Here is a 17,672-nt window from a genome sequence, read left to right on the forward strand (position 1 = left end):
AAAGATTTGTCGAAACGCGTTGACACAGCCCAAGTCTAACAAAAATTTGGAGAATCAATTTTGAAACTAATTTTTAATTTGTTCTCTTTTGTGTTTTGGTTTTTAACAATGTATTAGAAATGTCATTCCTAATCAATGTATCAATTTCTTGACTATATACATCATGTATACACAGTGATATTTATTAAACCTCTTACTAGATTAATTTTTTTAAAAAAAACAAATCGAGATTAAAAATGTATTTTTGATATCATAACAGTCTGTTGTATTTTCTGTTTTTTATCAGTTTTCTATCATTTTTTGTGTTTATCATATGTTGTTATCAAGATGTGTTGCAAATTAGCCAGTTCCTTGTAGCTAAAGTCTGCCTGGGTGCATACCTTTTCAAAAATTCCTTCTCATTTGCTCCTTTGCTCTCTGTCATTCTTTCTTCCTTCCTCTCTACATCGTTGCCCTGAACCCCCTTCTCTCTTTCTTTTCCTTGCACCCCCTGCACTGACTCTGCCCCAGCACTGACCCTGCTCGGGCCCTCCCGTGTCTGTAATGTTGGGGCAGACAATCCTGCCCCCCTCATTGACTCTTCCTCAGCCCTCCCGTGTCTGTAATGTTGGGGCTGACAGCGCTGCCCCCCACACTGACTCTGCCCAGCCCTCTCGTGCCTGTAATGTTGGGGTAGACAGTCCTGCCTCCACACTGACTCTGCCCCAGCCCTCCCGTGCCTGTCTAATGTTGGGGCAGACACTCCTGGCACTGACTCTGCCCTGCCCCCCTTCAGCCCTAGGCATTGCAGCCCTGAGCTCATGCCCCCTTCAGCCCTCCGGCTCTGTCTGGCCCAGCCCAGAGGTATAAAATTGGCTCCAGGAGGTGGGCCGGGTTTTCAAGGCATGGGCGGGGCCAGATTCACCTATCGTGCGGGAGTGACTTCAGGTGAGAAAGCGCCTCGTGCATAGCTGCAGTGCTGGGGCCAGGGGAGGTGCGGGGGTGTCACAGACCCAGCTGCAGGAGGCCTCTCAGCCTGCTCTGGGCACTGGGTGTGAAGTCCAGCCTCGGCATCTCCCCGGGACCCCTGCCCATCTCCTCCCCTCCACAGACGCCTCGTGTGAGCGCTATCCTCCCCTTCACAGCTCCACGCGGAGTATTCAGAGCCCTTCCATCACCAGGCTCTACATCCCATAAACACAGGAACTCCCCCCATACCAGGGTATGGGGGCGGGGCCCATTCACACATGTACTCCTTCATGCCATGTCCCCTCAAGGCGCTTGTTTCTTTTGAGGCGCGCCCCCAACGCATGAGACCCTTGCTGCCTGTGCCCCGCTCATGCGCACTTTATAATGGGGAGAAGGTTTAGAACTACAAGTTCCAGCATTCTTCGTGCTTTAAACTGAAACCAGGAGTGGCACAAAGCAAGCTCAAGGCAGCAGCAAGGATGCCGTGGAGGCGAGCAAACTGGGGGCATTCTAGCCCAGGCCTGAGACAGCTGGGGGGTCTGACTGCAGCCATCTCAGATGAGACAGAGCCGGGAGGCTGCGGGCAGCCGGGCTCTGCCTGCAAAGTATTTAAGCCACACAGATTCTCGGGCTTGGCCAGGATCACAGGCGAGTCCGTCCACTCTACAAGGAATTCCCACCAATCCATAGTGACCGCCAGATCTTTCCACTTACAAACCCTTGCTTAACGTGTCAGGAGCCAAGACTACATGTCCCAGAATGTACTGTTTTTTTAACTGAATGGGGAAAAGGTGCAAATTGTCCTCTCTTAACCCCAGAGCACACGTCCTTAAAAAAGGTGGGGGCTCACCAGGGGGGGGCAGAAGGTGCATAACATCACCGGGAGAGGGTCCTACACCTTGTAACCCCCATGGTCATTTGTAACACCTTTTTATTTTGATGTACACACACCCAATTTATCGTCAATGTAGAATATGTAGGTGCAATGTAAAGCGCTGACGCCCTGCGTTGGGATGAGTAGTGCCACGAGCCACCCAAAGGCAGGGTGTCAGGGTGCTTTTTGTGTGGCTGTGTGTGTGTGTGTGTGGCTCTGTGTGTGTGGCTCTGTGTGTGTGTGTATGTGTGTGGCTCTGTGTGTGTGTGTGTGGCACTGTGTGTGTGTGTGTGTGTGGCTCTGTGTGTTTGTGTGTGTGGCTCTGTGTGTGTGTCAAGTCAAGTCAAGTCAAGGGATTTATATAGCGCGCTACATACCCATAGGGTCTCAAGGCGCTTGAGGAAGGGTGGGGAATTACTTGTCGAATATCCAAGTTTTAAGTTGCTTTCTGAATGCTAGGTGGTTCTGAGTAAGGCGAAGGTGAGTGGGAAGTGAGTTCCAGGTTTTAGCTGCCAGGTAGGAGAAGGATCTACCTCCCATGGTGGTTTTGTTGATGCGGGGTACAGTGGCAAGGGCTTGGTTGGAGGATCGAAGCTGACGGGACGGGGTATAGAAGGACAGTCGTGTGTTGAGGCATTCGGGTCCAAGTTCGTAAAGTGCTTTGTGGGCGTGGGTTAGGAGGCGGAAAGTAATCCTCTTATTTACGCGGAGCCAGTGAAGGTTTTTCAGGTGACCAGAGATGTGTTCTTTGCGCGGGATGTCTAGTATGAGCCTGGCTGAAGCGTTCTGGATGCGTTGGAGTTTTTTCTGGAGTTTAGCGGTGGTACCGGCGTATAGGGTGTTTCCGTAGTCCAGGCGGCTCGTGATCAGTGCGTGGGTGACCGTTTTTCTAGTTTCGGTGGGGATCCAGCAAAATGTTTTTTGGAGCATGCGAAGAATGTTGAAGCAGGATGATGAAACGGCATTGACTTGCCTGGTCATCGAGAGTGAGGAGTCCATGATGAAGCCCAGGTTTTGTGCGTGGTCCGTCGGGATGGGTGCTTTTCCAAGGGCCTCCGGCTACCAAGAGTCATCCCAGGCGGAGGGGGAGGTGCCTAAGATGAGGACTTCTGTTTTGTCTGAGTTCAATTTCAGACGGCTGTGCTTCATCCACTCGGCTACTTCTTTCATTCCTTCGTGTAAGTTGGTTTTGGCGGTGTTAGGGTCTTTGGTGAGTGAGAGGATCAGTTGAGTGTCGTCAGCGTAGGAGATGATGTTGAGATTGTGTTGGCGAGCGATGGCCGCAAGGGGGCTCATGTAAACGTTGAAGAGGGTGGGGCTGAGTGACGATCCTTGTGGCACGCCGCAGATGACTTCAGAGTCCTCTGACTTGAATGGTGGGAGGCGGACTCTCTGGGTTCTTCCGGTGAGGAACGAGGTGATCCATTCCAATGCTTTTCCTTGGATTCCGACTTTTCTGAGGCGCTGTAGAAGGGTGCTATGACAGACTGTGTCGAAGGCAGCGGAGAGGTCGAGGAGGATGAGGGCGACTGTGTCTCCATTGTCCAGTAGAGTTCGAATGTCGTCTGTTGCTGCGATAAGTGCGGTCTCAGTGCTGTGTTTGGCTCGGAAGCCGGACTGTGAGGAGTCGAGGGATTTGTTGGTTTCGAGGAAGGTGGCGAGCTGGTTGTTGACAGCTTTCTCAATGACTTTGGCTGGGAATGGAAGAAGCGAGATGGGGCGGTAGTTTTTGAGTTCAGCGGGGTCAGCTGTGGGTTTTTTCAGAAGGGCGCTGAGTTCAGCGTGTTTCCAGCTATCCGGGAAGGTGGCGGAGTTGAGGGAGCAGTTGATGACATCTCGGAGGTGTGGGGCTATGATGGAGTCTGCTTTGTTGAAGATGTGGTGAGGGCATGGGTCAGTTGGGGATCCTGAGTGGATGGAGTTTATCAGGCGGATGGTGTCCTCAGTGGAGATTGGGTTCAAGTCGTTAAGGATGTTCAAGGGGGGTGAAGGTCCTGCAGCGGGTTGGGTGGGTTGGTCTCCGGGTCGGTTGTCGAAGCTGTTGTGGATGTCTGCGATTTTGTTGTGAAAGAAGGAAGCTTGGGAGTCGCAGAGAGCTTGGGAGGGGGTGATGTCGTTGGAGTTGGCTGATGGGTTGGTAAATTCTTTGACGATGTTGAATAATTCCTTGCTGTTGTGGGCGTTGATATCTAGTCGGTCTTTGAATGCGGCTTTCTTGGCAGACCGGATTAGTTGGTGGTGTATGCGGGTGGCATTTTTTAAGGCGTCCCTGGTGCTGGTGTTTGGGTCTTTTTTCCAGGCCTTCTCGAGGGAGCGACAGAGTTTCTTCGATTTCTTAAGATCATCGTTGAACCAGGAGGCGTTTTTGCTGCCTAGTTTGATTTGACGTTTTTTCAACGGTGCTAGGATGTCGGCGCTGTTGGATAGCCATTGGGTGAGGTTAATGGCTGCTTGGTCGGGGTTTGAGGAGTGGGCGGGGGGGTTAAGAAGAAGCGATGAGGAGATCTGGTCGATGGTGATTTTGTTCCAGTTTCTTCGCAGGGTTGGTTGAGGATGGTTGTGGATTGTGGTCTTATTGTAGATAAAGTGAACGCAGCTGTGGTCCGTCCAATGAAGAGCTGTGGTGTGACTGAATGAGACGTGTTTGCTGGAGGTGAAGATGGGGTCGAGTGTGTGACCTGCAATGTGGGTGGGGGTAGTGACAAGTTGTTTGAGTCCGAGGTTGGCGAGATTGTCCAGAAGGGTGGTGGCGCTGCAGTCATTGCTCTTTTCCAGGTGAAAATTGAGGTCTCCCAATAGAATGTAGTCCTCGGAGGGGAGGGCGTGAGGGGTGATAAATTCAGTGATGTCGTCACTGAATTGTGCACGGGGTCCTGGAGGCCTGGCTCTGTGTGTGGCTCTGTGTGTGTGTGTCTGGCTCTGTGTGTGTGGCTCTGTGTGTGTGTGTGGCACTGTGGGCCCGATTCACAGAATGAACTTACTACTTTTGGTATTCACAGAATGCACTTACTACTTTTGGTATTCACAGAATGAACTTACTCATTTCGGTATTCACAGAAGTTAGGACTACTAACTTTAGGACTCCTAAATGCCTTCTGTGAATACAGAAAGTCTTAAAATTAGGATTTTTCTCAATTTAGTAGTAGTAAAGTTAGGACTCCTAACTTTAGGACTCCTAAATGCCTTCTGTGAATACCGAAAGTCCTAAAATTATGATTTTTCTCAATTTAGTAGTAGTAAAGTTAGGACTACTAACTTTAGGACTCCTAAATGCCTTCTGTGAATACCGAAAGTCTTAAAATTAGGATTTTTCTCAATTTAGTAGTAAGTTAGGACTCCTAACTTTAGGACTCCTAAATGCCTTCTGTGAATACCAAAAGTCTTAAAATTAGGATTTTTCTCAATTTAGTAGTAGTAAAGTTAGGACTCCTAACTTTACTACTACTAAATTGAGAAAAATCGTAATTTTAAGACTTTCGGTATTCACAGAAGGCATTTAGGCATCCTAAAGTTAGGACTCCTAACTTTACTACTACTAAATTGAGAAAAATCGTAATTTTAAGACTTTCGGTATTCACAGAAGGCATTTAGGAGTCCTAAAGTTAGTAGTCCTAACTTCTGTGAATACCGAAATGAGTAAATTCATTCTGTGAATACCAAAAGTAGTAAGTGCATTCTGTGAATGCCAAAAGTAGTAGGTTCATTCTGTGAATCGGGCCCTGTGTGTGTGTGTGCGGGTGCAAATGCAATAGGTCTCGCATTTACGAGAGATTAAGCTATTGGCATTGTAAACGACAATCCATTTATTTATCTGTTTTCAAAACCAACACATAAATATAAATGTTGTCATTTACAAAGCCAGTAGCTCTAACTTTTGCAAAAGCGAGGCGGTTGCATTGTAAATGCTTTTTAGATACTTGTATTGGTTTGTCAATGGATTCAAATATGATACTCTGTATTTTCAGCGAGTGATGAAAGATTATAGTAGTGTATGATGAGGTGTATCTGATTGTCACGTGGATGATGTGATCAGTGACGTCATCAGTGATGTCATTTGAGATGTCATCAGTGATGTCATCAGTGATGTCACCGACCATGTCATGAATGATGTAATATGTGACATCATCACCAGTTGATTGCGGGCACGAGAGTTACAGTTAGTACAACTAACTATAATGGAGGAATTTCAATGGTTTTGTATGAGTGAAATGTCCAGCTAACTATAACACCCCTAAAACCTATGTTTTTTTCAGTGAATTTCTAAGCTTTTTTAAAAGATAATTCTAAAGTATAACCTGCCTGAAACCCAAAGTTTTTTCAGTGATTTTGAAACATTTAATTAAGAACAATTTTTTAATCTATTCATTGTTAAATTAATTTCTTTTATACTGATTTACAAATTTATTTAAAATATATTTATTTTAGATATCTTATTTTTTAGATTACATTACACATTTTTAATATATTTTTATTAAAAAAAGTAATTATATATATTTTTATATTTTTTCACATATTTTTTATAATATTTTGTGATTTATTCTTTTCAAAAAAATTGAGCAGTCCTGCCCCCAAAGCGCACCTCTCTCGATTGCTGCGCAGACCGTAGACGCCATTTTACAATTGTTCTGTAAGATGCGCTTAGGGTGTGCGATGGGTGCATATTTTCATGCACGATTGCTATGCGACCCGTACGTGACTTCAACCGCATACGCAACATATGCTTATCACGCCACACCATGCGCGTGCATTTCCGCATGACGACATGTATGTGTTGAACGCAGTGGGCGCACGACTTCTGCGAAATATTTCGATGTAAAAAAAGATATATATATATATATATATATATATATATGTATTTAATATAAATATTAAGGGGAAAAAATAATATTCTTTTAGTTTTAATAAACTTATATTACTTTTAAATGTAATTTTGAGAAGTCGCACTAGATGTGTGCTGCGTGTACGCACCCAACGCGGATCCCATGTGACCAAAAAAAAGAGATTTCATTGTTTATAACACTTACCGCCTGATTCATCATGCTCCCGTTTTGCGAGGCCCTAATAGCGATTCATAGCGAATCGCTATTAAGGACTCGCAAAACGGGATTCAAGTAGGAATATGCAATAAAAATGCAATTCCTTACAATTCCTTATTTGCGATTAGCTAATTGCTAATCGCAAATAAGGAATAACTCACCATTCATTCCAAACGGCCCATAGGAATGAATGGGGAGTATTCCTTATTTGCGCTTAGCAATTAGCTAATCGCAAATAAGATTGCGATTTGAAGGGTGCCAGGGGTGTCCACAGGACACCCTGTAGCACCCCTCAAATGAAATTTCACACAGGTGTTGCACACACACATGTCCAAAGGACATGTGTGTGCGCAACATGCAACTTAGAAAAATGCTTATAAAAGCATTTTTCTAAGTTGTTGCTATTTACCGAGAGGTCTGACCTCTCGGTAAATAGCGGCCCGAAATTGCGAATTAGCCATTTAAAAATGGTTGATGAATTGCATTTAAGGAATCTCAAATAGAGATTCCTTAAATGTAATTCCTCGCAATTTAGCGAATTAGCAATTACCGATTTTTGCATTTGGGATGATGAATCCCAAATGCAAAAATAGCGCTCGCAAAGGGCCAGATTCTCAGAATCTGACCCTTTGCGAGCCGATTTCAGCTTGATGAATCAGGCTGCAAATGTTCTAACTATTGAATAACCCCACCCATTTCAATTACTCCTCTTAGACCTTCCTTACGAGAAGACCTATCCTGAAGAGAACGTCACTTTTTGTTCATTGGAAACCTGAACTTCTTTTTTGGGATTCAAAAATGGCTACATCACTGCAACAATCATCTGATTCTGATGATTTTGTTACTGAACAATTTTTACCACAACCTCACCCTCCCAAAAGATACACATCCATCGTATGGAAATGTTTTACTTTTCCAGAGGGGCAAATGAAATGTAATGCCACCAAAGTAACATGCAGCATTTGCCAGGCAGTACTGTCCAGAGGAGATCCAAACAAGAAATACTCCTGTGGCACTGCTAGGAAGCGCAAGCAACTCCAATCAATGCATCCTGTCAACTATGCTCACAAAGAATGTAGAAGACTGCGCCAAAATGTACCTCCACCACCGGCAATACCAGGTACCTCTGAGGCATCACCTTCAACATCGCGACCAGACATACGTCCCCAATTTGGGAAAGTTAGAATGCACGGTGTGAAGTGCAATTGTTTAATTTGGTATGGGGAGCAATCAGTAGGCTTAGTTTGCAGAGCAATTGATTACCATCAATGTTAGTTTTTTCTGCTATTCCCTCAAAGTTCATGGTTTTGTTCCTCCTGTTGACTTTTTTTTCTTTAAAAAAAACCCATAAAAAACAAAATAAAATTCTAAAAACAAAAAAATATATAAAAGTACAAAAAACAAAAAAAAAGTTATTTTCAGAACTAACTACTCTGGTTAAACAAAGAGCTAAATGTATATGCTAGTGTGTGAAAGTTTACATAAAAGTATACATACTGTATAATTGACTAAAGAATGCATTTGTCATATATGGTGAATGTATAACTGCAGAACTATAAGGAAGTGCTGTAGCATGACACTGTAAGCTCTTTCGCTACAGCGTGCTGAGCTTCTTCCGAAGCACAGAGGTGCAACATATGTACATAAATATGTTGGATGTCTGCCCTTCCCTCTGCACTGTTGCTTAAACTGCAGGCATGTGGTGATACTGGCACCCTTGCACCATGGTGTAAGAATATCTGTGTCGTGGGGAGTTTTTGTGCAGGAAGACACACCTTCCTGCAGAAAAACAATGAGTGAAGGCATTTTTCCCCTACAATGTATGCTGTGCATTGTAGCATATATTGAAAGAGAAAAAATGAGCAGAAGTGAAAACAATTCTCCAAGTAAGTTGATTTAGTCGTTGTGTAGAGTAGGGGGTTGTGTTGGTGGTAGATTTAGCATTTAGGGTAGTACACTGGTGTTTGTGTAGTGTAGGGGGTCGTGCTGAGGTTAGTGTTCTAAGGTTTAGGATAGTGCAGTGGCGTTCATCTACTGTAGGAGGTAGTGTTTTAGGGTTTAAAGTAGTGCAGTGGTGTTTATGTAGTATAGAAGTTCATACTGGGGGTAGTGTTTTAGGGTTTAGGGTAGTGTAGTGGTGTTTGTGAAGTGTAGGGGTTGTGCTAGGGGTATGTATTAACATTACACTATGACCACCCTAAGCACAATTATCAGTAGTAACCACCAAAAAATTCCAGGTGAAATCATCAGCAGAATGCTAGGAAAAAGTTTATCAATATTAAATACTTCTAATCAAGTAAAATTCAAATCATCACATGCAGTGTGTCACAAATGGTATTACCACAACAGTAAGTCTCCCTAACTTAGATTTAAAGTGGATAAACATGTTTCATATGACAGACCCATAGGCCAACATTGCAGCTTCCACATGCTTCAACAACCGCCACATACTCAGCAAGACCTTCAAATAGACCCACCCCCCCAAATCAAGGAAGACCATCACTCAAGCACTCATCACCAGCAGGCTGGACTACGGGAACGCCCTCAATGTCGGAATCAACAAATCTCTACTGCATAAACTTCAGACTGTCCAGAACACCACAGCCAGACTCATTCTCAGCATCCCACGACAAAACCACATTACCCAGCATAAACAAGCACTCCACTTGCTCCACCTCAAAAAAAGAGTGACCTTCAAGCTTCTCACAAACACCTATAAAGCCCTCCACAACACTCAATCTCTTTCTACACCCCCAAAGAAACCTCCACTCCGCTGCCCAGGCCTTGGTCGAAATCCTCTGTATCCTCAGAACCAGACAGGAGGCACACCCTTCTCCTACATCATGGCCAAGACCTGAAATTAACTCCCCCTCAGCATCAGATGAACCCCCACACTGAAAGCATTCAGGAACAGCCAAAAGACCTGGTTTTTCGACTCACCAAAGCTGCACAAATCCCACCCACACACTCCCCCAGCGCCTGGAATCCCTCACAGGCGAGTACTGCGCTCTATGCATCCCTAATTGATTAATTGATACACCACCACAGTGTGTGTTTGAGTGTTATAAACAGCCCCTGCCATTGGTTTGGTTGTCTGTAAGGTAGTGAAATGAGCAGTACTACCTTCTTTAATATACACAGAATCTCTGAGATTGGCTTGGTTTGGCTTCACCTCTGAGAGCTACTTTCAGGGTGCTGGTGACCTACCAATAGCTCCCGAGCTACTAGTTGGAAAACCCTGGTATGTATAGTGAGTGGGGAATTGTAGTCCTGAAGCACAAATGTGAAGGATATTACACCACTACATGCATAATATATAGCCCTTTGAATCACTCCATTCCCTAGAGCCTGGCTCACAGCATGAGTACATGCTAACTGACTGAATGATTACATTAATATAAGTAAAGACACTTGGTGAATTCTTAATTGGATGACTTTTACTTTAGTGAATGAATTACTGCATGGTACTGAAAGACTCATTTTGAAATTGCAATAGCAGTCACACTGTGTTTGCTGGAGTATAAAGATAGTGACTTGGGACTTGTAGGCCTGAAGCACAAGTGTGAAGGTGGTTACACCACTACATGCATAATGCCTAGTAGTTTAAAGCACTGCAAACCCTAAAGCCTGGCTTACTGCAAGAGTATATGTAACTGCAACCAAATCATTCTCTCTCAATTTTGCCAAATGGACACTGATTCATAGTATGATTCGAAACAAATAACAGTATCCCTTGCAGTGTATAAAGAAAGATTAAAAATATTAGATAAATAAATGTATTAAAACTCAGAGTAATGGAATTAAATAAATTAATAGTCTGATATCAATTTGAATACTCAAAGTTTAATAGAGAGTATCTCTGGCAGGGGATGCAGGGAAAATAGAGGTTTAGGGTAATGAAGAATAATAAAAAAAGTTTTTTTTTAAAAAGGGAAGTTACTAAAATGATGAGTAGAAAAAAAGGGGAATGAATGTTAACACTCGTATTAAAAAAGTAACCCATAGAAATGCTTTAATAAGAAAAACGAATTTAAATAAAGCATTTTAGAAAAAATACGAAAGTTAAAAAGTATGGAAAGAGGCACATTCACATAAACACGTGACGTACTAAAACAGTGGAAATGAGAACACCTGTCAACTGAAAAACGTGACTTAAAAGTGGGAGGAACAATAAATTGATCCCATAGAGTGTTAAGTAACCAAAAAGTATATAAACCACACCTGTGGGATAATTACTTTTGGTTCAGAGACTCAATATGGGCGAAGAAACTGTGAGCAAGGTAATGATTCGGGGCTGCGGAAGCATCTTGAGATTATCTTTAATTTCCTCAGAGGGAACATATTGTTAATGTATATTCCAGAGGAGTTGGATGAATTTCGACGGAGGAAGTAAAGAATATCGAAGAGAGGTAAATTAACTGAATGGGTATATGTTTGCTATTTTTAAAAAAGAAAGCAAAATAATTTAAATGATTAGAGAATGTAGTATGACTAAGTTTAAATGGAATATAATAACAAGTTGACAAAAGAACCATTACAATAAATATAAGTTAATTAAGGAATTACTACGTGCAAAGTAATAATTAGGAGCGATGCCATCATCTTAAATTGATCTTCCATTTTGTGGAGAAGTGTGGCTCAAGTGGTTGGAGCGGCAGACCCTGATGTAGAGGTCAGGCCCGGACCAGGGTTCAATTCCCCACCTCGGCGGGTCTTGGGCTCACATTTCCCCGGACCTGACAATTCTCGCCTCGGTGCCTATTCCAATCATGGAGTCCGACTCTGCAACTCTGGGCAATAGCTTGCTTAATCTCCACGACGGCCCCTCGCAGCGGGATGCCTGGCTTTCACCTTGGGGATGCCCAGTAATGGGTTATCTAACAGGGGAATACCAGGACGGGTTCCCTAAGCAAGCGCTTAGAAACCGGTCGGTGATACAGCGCTATATAAATGAACTACATTTCCACAGAGGGATCATATTGTTAATGTATATTTTAATTTATATATAACTTTATGATCCTTCAACTGGAGTTGGATGACTTTCAACAGAAGATTTCAAAATGTAATAAATAATATTTTTTTTAGTATGCAAGTATTTCTTCATGATTGAAAAATGTACTATAAATAAACTATCAACGAAAAAACGAAATACATTGGAATAACAGAGAATACTCTTTATCTTCTAGAGTGAAAATGGGTTAAAAGTATTTATATTGAGTAGTGCTTTCACCAATTTTCACTCGTGAAGAACAGGAGTATTATCTTCGCAAGCACTTTTTTGTAAAAAAATAGTATAATTGTGGCTTCAAACGTTAATAATTCTTTCCATTTTTAAAAATGATTGTTAAATGTAATATTGAAATGAAATGTACAGAAAAAAACAAAGATGAAGTAGTGAGGGAGTGTTTGTCGTAGCACTTCTATTCTACTTTATCTGAAAGTAAAAAAAGCCCAAACATTTAAATAAAAATGATGGGGCAACACTCATATAATGTAAACATAAGGAATGAGTGCTTATGATAAAATAAAATAAATGTGGTCCAACATGTGATACCAATGAAAGAAAAAAAGATTTTGCATTTCACCCATGTGATGAATATAAAAGACTCAATAAAAATGTTTTAATAACTTGTGCATTTTTCTTTCAAGGATGGCTTGAAGAATGATACATTTAATGAAAGGACAAAGTACTCCACGCTAAAGGAGAAAAGTCAGCACAAATATGAAAGAATAGAAAATAGAATGATATTTTTAAATACCTTCACAGTCAACAAACTCAAAAGCACAGTAGACAGTTTAAATTAAAAACACCCTACCACAACTGGGGGCATATTATCAAGAAGGGTTTGAAACGCATTGTAAAATAAAGTGTGTCACAAAATGGGCTACATACATGGTGAGGGTATCGTAACGTCACATAGAAAAAACAAGCCAATCAACATTAGGATCAGGAAGTTAGAGTTAACCACACAACAGCCAATCAAATGTTTTTCAAAATCTGTGCAAGGAAAGGAATTGGTCGGTAATACGTCTTCTTACAATGCTTCACAACCAATGAAAAAGAGATGTCGAAAGTTTCTGTTTATAACATACAAGCAAATCAGATGACCCTGCAAGTACACACAGCGAGAGGCAATTATTAAAGATGACTTGCTTATGCAAGACCCCGAAAGGCATCTGGTAAAATAAGTAGGCGCTTATCTGCCAGACCCCATTTAATGATTAACCAGGCTCTCAAGCCTAAACACGTCGTAAATCATCTCTCGTCACTTTCTCTTCTTCCAGGTTCACTGTTAAAAAGTGCGTGTCTCCTTCTCCTTTAACTCCTTTCTTTTTCATAGTAATTGTTACTCATACAACATCTAACACATACCCTACAGATGCACCCTCCTGGAGTTAGAATAGTAATTGTTACCCATATGCTAACTAGGCATGAGCGAATTTTGCGGATCTCGCGTTCGCGAATTTTGCGGATTTGCGGATTCGCAATCCGCAAAATCCGCGAATTCCCGCGAATTTGCGGATTTTTTTTTTTTTGTGTTCGCCCGTGTTTCTGCCAGTTCGCGAGGGTTTTGTACACTTTCGCAAATTGCGAACTTACCTGTCGGGTCGCAAGTTTCGCGAACTTGTTGTTTCTACGTGTCCAGCCTGTTTGGGACACTCTTCTTCATCACTGCCACTCTCTGTCACCACTGCCACTCTCTGACTACTCATGCCACCCTCTGGCCCACCCATGCCACCCTCTGTTTCATCACCACACCCTCTGGTTGTCCAGTGTACATTATTTTCGGCAAAGCAAAGCACACCTTCCCTGCCTCAAGTGACCTGAATTAATTTGGGGCTGAATAATGTGTCACAGAATATTTTTTTAGCTGGCACCTGCTTCCTTAGTGCGCCCTGATTAGTGATCTTTTGCACTTGCTAAGTGCTTTCATTGTTGCAAAATTAGTTACAACACCTGCCCTGCCCCAACTGACAATAATGAATTAGGGGCTGATTAATGGATTTTAACTTCCAGCCTGGCTCCTGCTTGTCTCCCTTAGCTGTAATTCAGGACCTTTGTGGCATATGTGTAACTATTCTGAGGTTCAAAGCAGGGTCACATAACAGTTTCAACTGGCAACTGAACTCTGGAGGGGCCCCTCAGGAAGCACTACAGGAAATGGCTACTAATGATGAGCCTGAACTTTTGAACCTGGTAAGTAGTTACTTTCAGTTTTGCTAAGATCGTATTTCTGCAATTTTGCACTTATTCGCGGGGCGCGAACTCACGCGAACTCACGCGAACAGTGCGAGCAGTGCGAGCAAAATCCGCTGCTCGCGGATTTGCGGATTTTGCGGGAGATTCGCAAATCTCGCGGATTGCGGATTTCCCGAAAATCCGCAAAATCCGCGAGCGGAACGGATTTTCCGCCCACACCTAATGCTAACATGCACTTACCCTACAGATGCACCCCCCTGGAGTTAGAATAGTAATTGTTACCCCTACACTAACCTGCACTTACCCTACAGATGCACCCTGCTCTCTCTTTCAAAATCCAAACCAGATTTACAACACCCTTGCACCACTTTTGCATCACTTGTCCCATCTTAAAAGTAATGCAATAGTAACGCAATTAACTTGTAAATCTGCTTCTATCCACATTACGAGCAAAACAAGTACACAATCGATCACAATTAGACAGTGTTGTTTCATGATTCACAAGGAACTTCAATAAATACTTTGTGCCTATTTAAATGGAAGATGAGATTGTCGACATTACAAAACTTAGTGGCATATTTACAAAGACAGAGTTAAAATTGTTGTCGCTTTAACGCTTTTCCACATAGGGAGCTACTAACATGCAGCTCTCCATGTGGAGAAGCAATCTCATTTACATTTTGTCAGAGAGAACACATTTCCTTGCTATAGGAGGGTGGGATGGACACCCCAGGACACTGGAGGAACCGGCACTCCCCGGGGAGTAGTGGTCCCTGGGGCTTAGGCTACCTTGCAGCCCCCCAACCATTTTTTTTGTAGCCCCAGGGGTAACGGGCCCTAGAGTGCTCCAGGAGGGGGACCACGCAGTCTCCCTCCCACAATACATAAGGCTCCGGTAGATGGTGGTTCCTGTGGCTTTGGGGACCTTGGACCCCTCCCCCCACCATTTTATTTAGCCCCCAGGGGGTGACGATCCCCGGGGCTGGAAAATTTAATAATTTTGCCCCCGGTATTTACCTTCCCTGGGGCTAATTATAAAAAAAAGCTCTGTTTCATTTTATTTATTTTACGGCAGAGTCCACGCACCCTACACACACTTGCCGGGTACTGGGGCCCCCTAAGCAGGTCTAGAGGGTAAAATTATTTCTACCCTGCTCCCTTTGTATCTTTTGCACACATATTCTACTGACCTCCTCAGACTCGCTTCTACCAAGGCAGAAAATGGCTGCCAACAGTGATGTCATTTGAGATGTCATCAGTGATGTCATGAGTGATGTAACTGACCATGTCATGAGTGATGTAATATGTGATGTCATCAGCAGTGCATTGCGGGAGCGCGAGTTATAGTTAGCTGAACTAACTATAACGGGGGAATTTCAAAGGTTTTGTATGAGTGAAATGTGCAGCTAACTATAACATGGGTGAAACCTATGGTGTTTTCAGTGAATTTCTAAGGTTTTTTTAAATGCTAATTCCTAACTATAACGTGGCTGAAACCTATGTTTTTTTCAGTGAATTTCTAAGGTTTTTTAAATGCTAATTCCTAACTATAACGTGCTTGAAACCTATGGTTTTTTCAATGAATTTCAAAGGTTTTGTAAATGATAATTTTAAAATGCATTAATTATTATATTTCTTTCTTTTTATAGTAATTTCCAAAATTTTTATTATAAATACTTATGTTTATTTTATTTTTAAAGTTACATTTCATATTTTTAATGTAAAATAACAACAAAAGTAAATTCAAAAAGAATGCACTGCTAGTGAAACTGCCTGGGTGAATTTGTAAGTGTTTGTTAGGGGTAGATTTACAACACCCTTGTGCCTCTTTTACACCGCCATTGCATCACTTTTCTGATGAAGCAGTGGTGCAAAAGATGCACCATGATATGTGGTATTTAGAATGTGACATCTCTGGGAGGTGCGTCACATTGTAAATCGCTGTACCATAAGGAGACATTCCGACATAGGGGGGGGGGGGGGGTGACGTTGCGACGCAGGAACACCTTCTAAAAGTGGCTTACTGAAATCTACAAGATTTCACTTTGTCACTTTTGGGCTCATGCTGTGTCAAAACCCTGCACTAGCTTGAAGCAGGTGTAAGGATTGACACAGCATTCTCAGCATAGGGCCCCCAGAGCATTGCTGGAGATGCGTTCCACTTGCAATATAACTCAAACAATGCACCACCTTTACAGCACAGATACATCACATATATGTGCCATTTTTGTCACATGGTACACCGCTTTGTAAATACAGCACATCCATGGTGGTGGTATCACGGAGCACAATAACTAACATATTCCTGGGGATATGCCAGTTATTATATATGTGCCCATTAGTGTTTTAATGTAGTGAATGGATTACTACATACCAATAAATGATTCACTACAAAACTAAAACAACAGTGACAGAGTGTTTGGAGGAAGTCTAAGGATACAGACTGGGAAATTGAAGGCATAAAAGACAAGTTTGCAAGTGCATACAAGACTGCATGTATACTCCATACAAATTTTAAGCAATCCATACCCTCGGACCCACTTTGAATGTTTACATTAATACAAACATTTAAAGAATATATAACTGAATCTATAAGTGCTTCACTTTTAGTACAATAAATACATTTGTAGATAGTACTGAAACCTTTATTATTTTTAAATACATTTATTTTGTAACATCTCATAATTGAACAGACATTCCAACACAAGTTCATCAGATATGTCATTCAGATCAATTCCCCGTTAGCAGTTTCTGAATTAATTTGTTCTAAAATTTCAACAGAATTTAATACTTCCAGAAAATCTCCATCAAAGCTTTCGTCTTCAAATTCACACCTCATTTCTCCAGCATTCATTTCCCCTTCTTCACTCTCATTGCCTGTGACAGATACGATTAATTCTTCAATTATACTCAAGATAATATTCAAAATCTCCTCAGTATGAGCCTGTTCTCTTTCCATAATTTTTCCTTTATTTTCTTGCTCCTTCTATAAAAATATAAACAGTTAATTGTATCACTTTTCATAAGATATAATACAAAACTACGGTGTTCACCTATTTTGGCCTACAAAAAATACTATATAAATACTATTATCTAATAACATTCCATTACTAGAGTTTTACTCCTTTGCAAAGCTATATAAATATAATTACTTATAAGAATATCCTGTTCTTAGCTTTTCTTAAATTTCGAAACCAGTCACTCCTTATGACTATAGGAAAAGACTCAGGCTATTATACTAAAATACACTACTAAAAAATTTAGAATATATCTATTCACGGTACCCATTCCAAAATAATAAATGTGTTTTAGTAAAATGCAAAATATACTATTCATTGTCCAGAATAACACTGTGTATCTGTGTATATTTAGACATTATTATCACACTACTTTTTGAATACTCCATGTCTTTACTCCATCTCTATTCCTCATCTATAACTTAATCTAGCCCTATTAATTACCTACCTCTTCAACTTTCGAACTAGCCTCTCCTATAGTATTTATCTGCAACCTTGTAGCTTGGAATTCTTTATTTTTCTCACTGCTTATAACCTATAATTACGTAACATTCATTAACCTAGGCCTCTCAGTTTATTATCTAAATTGTATATTA

The sequence above is a fragment of the Lissotriton vulgaris genome, chromosome 8, assembly GCF_964263255.1.
Source record: "Lissotriton vulgaris chromosome 8, aLisVul1.2, whole genome shotgun sequence".
NCBI classification, from domain to species: domain Eukaryota; kingdom Metazoa; phylum Chordata; class Amphibia; order Caudata; family Salamandridae; genus Lissotriton; species Lissotriton vulgaris.